Consider the following 7,047-nt stretch of genomic DNA (forward strand, 5'->3'; position numbering starts at 1 on the left):
GCTTGCCATGTGGCAAAATCTCACAGCTTGGATTCGATGGCAAAAGGTGTAATTTTTACACAAGAGAGGGGCATCAGAGTAATTTCAAGCCTTTGCACATGCATGACGTGAGAAAAGAGACCACCTGCATATGGGTGAGCAGCTGGCCAAAGTACGACCTGAGCCACATGGCGAGTGGCACCCTAAGGGCTGCTTGTCACTTGTGTAAGCCCCGTATCCTAGACCGTACCTTTCCATAGGCTTCCGCGGTCTTCCCGGTCGAATTCCGGCAACCTTCGACCCTCAACCGGTATTTGCGCGCGACCTGGATTCTTGTGCCGTCAACCCAAGTCGACTCAACCCAGGACTCGTACCTTAGCGACCGCGTCGTCGCCGCGGTTCCGATGCCGCGACTCGCGCGCTGATGCGATGCTCTGGTTGGGAGATGTGGGCCAGCGTTCGGTGCGAGGAAACGTCGCGCGTGCGAATCCCGAGAGAATCTCTACGAGGTGTCACATCAATCAATCAATCCCATCAATCCCATCATGTCAAGTACACATCACTTTTCACCATTTCCCAAGCAAGTCCCAAAGTCAAAAGTTCTTACACAAACCCATACCTCTCTTACACCTTTAGCCAAAAAAGTCCAAAAGTTCTTACACACCCATCCCTCTCTCTCCCATCCATCACTCCATCACCCATGACTCTCTCTCTCTCTCTCCCTTACAAGTCTCTCTCTCATTCAAACTCTCCCATAGCAAAAAATGCCATACGTATGAACTTCTCCAAGCCCTCCCATGGTGAGAAATTTGCATTTGTGAGGCCCACATTTCCCACCCCTTCATCTCTCATCTCAACCATCCATTTCTCATCTTCCTCCATCAAAGAGGAGCACAAGGAGCTAAGGGAGCCAAGGGAGCAAGAAGATCAAGCGGTGGGTGCCTTGATAGGGTAGATTTTCATATTTTTAAGATGGGCCAAGTGAGACCAACCGATCAATGGTTGGATCTCACTTTGGACCCTAAGATATGGCCGATGGCCCACTTGGATCATCATGATCATTCCATGATGGGGCCATTCTCCATGGACCCCATCATGATATTTATTTCTTTACATGCTTAGGGTCATCTAGGCCATTTAATTTAGTGGAGAAGGGATCTCCACCGTTGGATCTAATTTTAATGGACCCATATGTAATGGGGCCCACTTGATGTATGATTTAGTGCAAGGAGGGCCCATAGTGCCGGGGCCCCTCCATCACGCGGGTCCCACCCTCTCTCTCTCTCTATCCCTCTCTCTTTTTTTTTTTTTTTGATGATAATAAGGTTATATGGCCCACTTGAATGGACCCCACCATGAGGTAGGTACTTTATCCAAACCATTTATAAGTGGGGCCCATCTTATATGTGTAGTCCCCAGGCCATCCATGACTTGGTGGCCCACCTAAGCAGGGCCCACCTCCAATGTATATGCCAGGTCCAGCGTCCAGGGACGCTGGACGCCTGCTGGAAGAAACACGGAAAAAAAAAGGCTTTTTCCCAAGCTTGGAATGGTCCACTCATATGGGTCCCACCTTGATGTATGTATTAAATCCATACCATCCATTCCTGTCTCAAGCCATTTTTAGGCGTTGAGCCCAAAGATGGGACCGATCAGATTTTTAGGCGGGCCATATCATGGCAAACAGTAAGTTTACCATTGAAATGTCCCATATTGTTTCTATACACCGAAACAGGCTCAATATTGAGCTTGTTTTGCTTGTCGGGGGCCATGGAGGGCCATTGGACGGAGCAGATTATCTGGATATGGACCCCACCTGCGAAAACCATGGAATAACACTCAAAAAAAATAAAAAAAAAATAACTGCAGCAGCAGCTGCTGCTGCTGTGTTAGACACAGCAGCGCTGCCTGCGCACGCCAGCGTCCGGGCGGACGGACGTACCAACAGCCATCCACGGCTGTGGCTGTGGGCCCCACCTTGATGTTTATATACCATCTAGACCGTTCATAGGGTGGGCCACCCCCTGACGTGGGTCCACCCCAAAAATCAGCCAGATCCAAGACTCAGGTGGCCCACACTGTAAGAAACAGTGGGATTGGACCTCTACCTTTGAAATCTTTTTGGGGTCCACAGAAGTTTCGGATCAGGGTGAAATTTGTTTCCTCCCTTCATCTAGGCCCACGTGGCCTTATCAACGGCTTGGATGGCAAATTAGCATTACGGTGGACCCCACATGGAGCCCACCCCGATGTATGTGTCTCATGTCTACCGTCCGCCTGGACGGTGGAGCCCACTGTGTGTGTGTGCGCGTGTGTGTGTGGGTGCGTGTGTGTGCTGGTGTGTGTATATATATTTATATATAATAGTATATTATATATAATATTATATGTTATATGTATATATATAATACTATATTATATATAATATTATATGTTACATATATATATATATATGTATATATATTATATTATATATAATTTATTGATGGTGAGAGGCCCACCTCAGTAATTGTGGCCCTTGGTTGAGGCCCACTTTGATGTATATATAGGGCCCATGGGTCGAGGCCCATTTAATGTATTAGGGGCCCATGGGTCGAGGCCCATTAAGATGTAATGTGGCTAATGGGTTGAGGCCCATTTGATGCACGTATGGGGCCCAACTGTCGAGGCCCATTTGATACATATAAGGCCCATGTGAGTAGGCCCATTTGATGCACGTATGGGGCCCAACTGGCGAGGCCCATTTGATACATATAAGGCCCATGTGAGTAGGCCCCTTTGATGCATATATGGGACCCAACTGTCGAGGCCCATTTGACACATGTAAGGTCCATAAGATTAGGCCCATTTGATACGTTCTAAAGCCCACAGTTTATAGTCCATTGCAATGCACATAAGGCCCATTGGTGCGGCCCAATGATGTGGCCCACTTGATGAATACAAGGCCCATATGATATGGCCCATTTGACGTATTTAAGGCCCAATGGGACGTGCCTAAGGTCCATTGCAATGTACGATCCCACCATGATTTATGTAATGATGTTTACGTCAGGGCTATGCCTTGGGAGCAATGGTGGTTTGACGTCCACATTGTAAATATAGTGTGGTTAAATGTCCGCATTATGACTTTCCCTAGGGCCCATTATTAGGCTCTAATGTGTAAGCCGACTAGGCCCATCTTTGTTATGATTATCATCCATCCCATATAACATGTTTAATTCCATGATTCATGATCATATGCATCATACGTATGCTTGATATGAGAAATGACTGATCATAGCATATGCCTTTGGGCAGATTGTTTAGGGACTCCCGTACAGGGGGTGTTGCCCTACATGAGCGCATGATACGCGCAGGATTGCTGTATGACTGGATAGTGTGATTCATGCATTCGCATTGTGTGATATGGTTACTGTACGCCCTAGCGACATCAGGGCCGTAGCCTCCACAGACGTATTGTGGTTGGCAGGATTGGATACCGGAAATACTGTTCTATATGGGGTGCGATAGATATCCCTGGGTGAAAGTCCCTAAACCCTTATGGTACCAGGAGGTTGCTCCAACGTCTAGACCGAGTGGATGCATGAGCGCTGAGTGCCGATTACCAGACGGTTGCGCTTTCCACTGTGTCGTGGTCGGTTGGAAGGGGGTGCGGCCTTACCCGCCCGAGAGTAGGGGGCAATGCTAGGCTGAGTCTGACCAGCTCGAGGAATGGGTCCGCTGATATTCCAGATTTGAGCCGTATTGACATGTGGACTTAGATGAGGATTTGTATGCTTGACTTGCATTTCACATTGCATGGCCTTGGTATGGCCGACATCATTCTTTGCACCGCATGGCCTTGGTATGGCTAGTGGGATTCTTAGCATTCATCAGCATGATCCGCATTACTCTGATACTGCATAGCTACATTATCACCTTGAGCATACACTTTCACCACCCTCTAAGCTTTCTATAAGCTTATGCACGACCATTGCGTGCAAGTGATGTTGGATCGCAGCAGCGCTGAGGCTTGGGCGCGTGGCTGATCTTTTTGGAGCTTTTGGTCTATCATCATTGTATTTCCCTTATGCTCATTGTACTTGTAAAGTTTTTGATTATAGTGAAAATGTGATGGAGTTTTTGGTTGTTGTTTGTGGGTTATGCCTTTGGTTATGCTTGTTACGAATCAAACTGATGTTGAAAATCCTCCTTGTAGCATCCCAGGATCGGAACCTGGCGAATGGGCGCTGGGAGCCGAGAATGGGGTTCTACGGAGGCTGTCGGCGCCGAATTCGGCGATCAGAAATTTTGTGAGCCCGGTTTCCGAGTTTGGGGCGTGACAGAAGTTGGTATCAGAGCATAACTCGGGAATAACCAAGAACAACATTACATATCTGCTATGAATGATTTAAGTCCTAAGTTCGGGTAGCCTAGCGATCTTTTATTACCAACCCTTAACGAGCGTGCCTTCGAGAGTTTTCAAAGTTGATAGGCACTTTCGCTCTTTCCTGTAGGACATGGCGCGCAGGAGAGTGACCCGATCGACTCCCGCACCACCACCTGAGACTCCGACTCCACCACCTGCGGCTCCCGCACTACCACCTACGATTCCTGCTCCACCACCCGAGATTCCTGCGGCCCAGCCTGAGGATGCCGCTCCTCTACCAGGGATTCATGCTGCCCAGCCTATGGGTGCAGCTCCTCCACCAGACTGGTGCGGAGCCGACCGTTCCGTGAGTGCTTCTCGCCATGCCAGATGCTCAGCCGTGACGGCCGCACTTCGAGGCAGGCAGACCCCCAGTCGTTTCACCAGCGCAGGCAGAGCAGGAGCGCTCGAGTGCCCTCCTTCGAGAGTTCCGACGCCTCGATTCCCCGCATTTCCAGGGTGAGCTAGACCCAACCGTGGCTGAGAGATGGCGCGCTGACGTAGAGAAGATATTTGAGACGATGGGATGCGCGACTGAGCGGCGAGTCCGATTAGCCGTATTTCTCCTTCATGGTGAGGCTGAGCACTGGTGGATGTCAGTCTCTCGAGCAGCGGGCGCTGATTTTGTATGGACTTGGGAGGATTTTGTGGATCGGTTTGACCGACAGTATTTTCCTGATCACATCCGACGTCAGCGAGCGTTGGAGTTTGAGGCCTTGGTGCAGGGTGATATGACAGTGGCTCAGTATGCTGCTCGTTTTGTAGCACTGTCCAGATTTGCACCTTACTTAGTGGATGATGAGGAGCGGAGAGCCCGCCGATTCGAGGCCGGCTTGCGTTACGGTCTTCGAGGCCGTGTTATTGGGCATGAGCTCCCTACCTTCGAGGAAGTGGTGCGGAAGGCCCAGATTTTTGAGGCTGAGTGGGACGGTTCTCAGTCTGATCGCGGTCAGAGGAGAGACCGGAAGAGGCAGGCTCCTTCTTGTGATTCCCAGCAGGGTCGACCATAGCAGAGAGGCACAGGTCGTCCAGCCTTCCGAGCGCCAGCAGTACCTCCAGCACCACCTCCAAGATAGTTCACCAGCACTTGTTTTAGGTGCGGTGCGGCAGGACACCGTATGTGGGAGTGTCCTCGCCCCTAACAGCAGCAGTAGAGAGGTCCACAGCAGCCTTCACCACCGCAGCAGCAGCAGAGACCCCCACGGCGCAGAGAGGCCCCTACGAGCGGCGCAAGGCCTCCACCACCGAGACCACCTCAAGACGCAGATCGGCACCGGCCTCCGAGGCCGGCAGCAGTAGCGGCGTAGCTGACCGCCTCGGCGCAGCAGCGGCAGCACGCTCGAGGGGACAGGCACCTCCCACGCAGCTCAAGCTCGATTCTATGCGGCCCACCAGGATCCCGTAGTCCCCTGGAGGAGTCGTTGAGGGTATACTTCTTGTATTTCGCATGCATTGCACGTGTGTTGTTTGATTCCGGTGCATCGCATTCTTTCGTGGCGAGAGTTTTTGCCGATCGATCGGTTTGCTGATGGAGTCTGCTCATGAGGGGTGACAGTATCGACTCCCTTGGGGAAGACTGCAGTGTTGGGCCGATTTTGCTCGTCTTGCCCCGTTCTGGTTGGGGATATCTTTTTGCCTGCCGATCTGTTTGCTTTGCCTATGTCCGAGTTCGATGTCATCCTGGGCATGGATTGGCTTGCCGAGTACCACGCCATATTGGATTGTTCCGCGAGGACAGTCACGTTTTGTATACCTGGCTTGCCGCAGTTCCAGTTCATTGCTGAGCCCAGAGGAGAGCCGTTGTCTTGTTTGATGTCTTGTGCCTTAGAAGAGCCCTTAGCGGTGAGCGTCGACCAGTTGCCGGTGGTTTGCGATTTTTTCGATGTGTTTCAGGAGATTCCGGGATTACCGCCTCGTCGACTCACCGAGTTTCAGATTGATCTCGTGCCCGGTACTGCGCCTATTTCAAAGGCCCCATATCGTATGGCACCGTTGGAATTGCGGGAACTGCAGAAGCAGTTGGACGAGTTGCGTGAGTTAGGCTTTATCCGTCCGAGCAGTTCGCCGTGGGGAGCGCCGGTACTCTTCGTGAAGAAGAAGGATGGCTCGTTGAGGCTCTGCGTAGATTACCGCGAGCTCAGCAAGGTCACGATCAAGAACAAGTACCCGCTCCCGAGGATTGATGATTTGTTTGATCAGCTGCAGGGTGCACAGTTCTTTTCGAAGATTGACTTGCGTTCCGGTTATCATCAGATTCGGGTCGAGAGGAGGACATCCCGAAGGAAGACAGAGACGCGTTATGGTCATTTCGAGTTTCATGTCATGTACTAACCAATGCGCCAGCAGTGTTCATGCAGTTGATGAACGAGGTCTTCCGTCCGTACCTCGATCAGTTTGTTGTAGTCTTCATCGACGACATTCTGATTTATTCGAGGACTCGTGAGGAGCATGAGCAGCATTTGGAGGTTACATTGCAGACCCTCCGTGCACACCAGTTGTATGCTAAGCTGGAGAAGTGCGAGTTTTGGCAGGAGGAGGTGAAGTTCCTTGGTCACGTGGTGACGAGGGAGGGTGTCGCAGTGGACCCCTTGAAGGTTGAGGCAGTGCGTCAGTGGGGCCAGCCCACGACTGCGTCTGAGATCTGCAGTTTTCTTGGTTTA

The sequence above is a fragment of the Magnolia sinica genome, chromosome 18 (assembly GCF_029962835.1).
Source record: "Magnolia sinica isolate HGM2019 chromosome 18, MsV1, whole genome shotgun sequence".
NCBI classification, from domain to species: domain Eukaryota; kingdom Viridiplantae; phylum Streptophyta; class Magnoliopsida; order Magnoliales; family Magnoliaceae; genus Magnolia; species Magnolia sinica.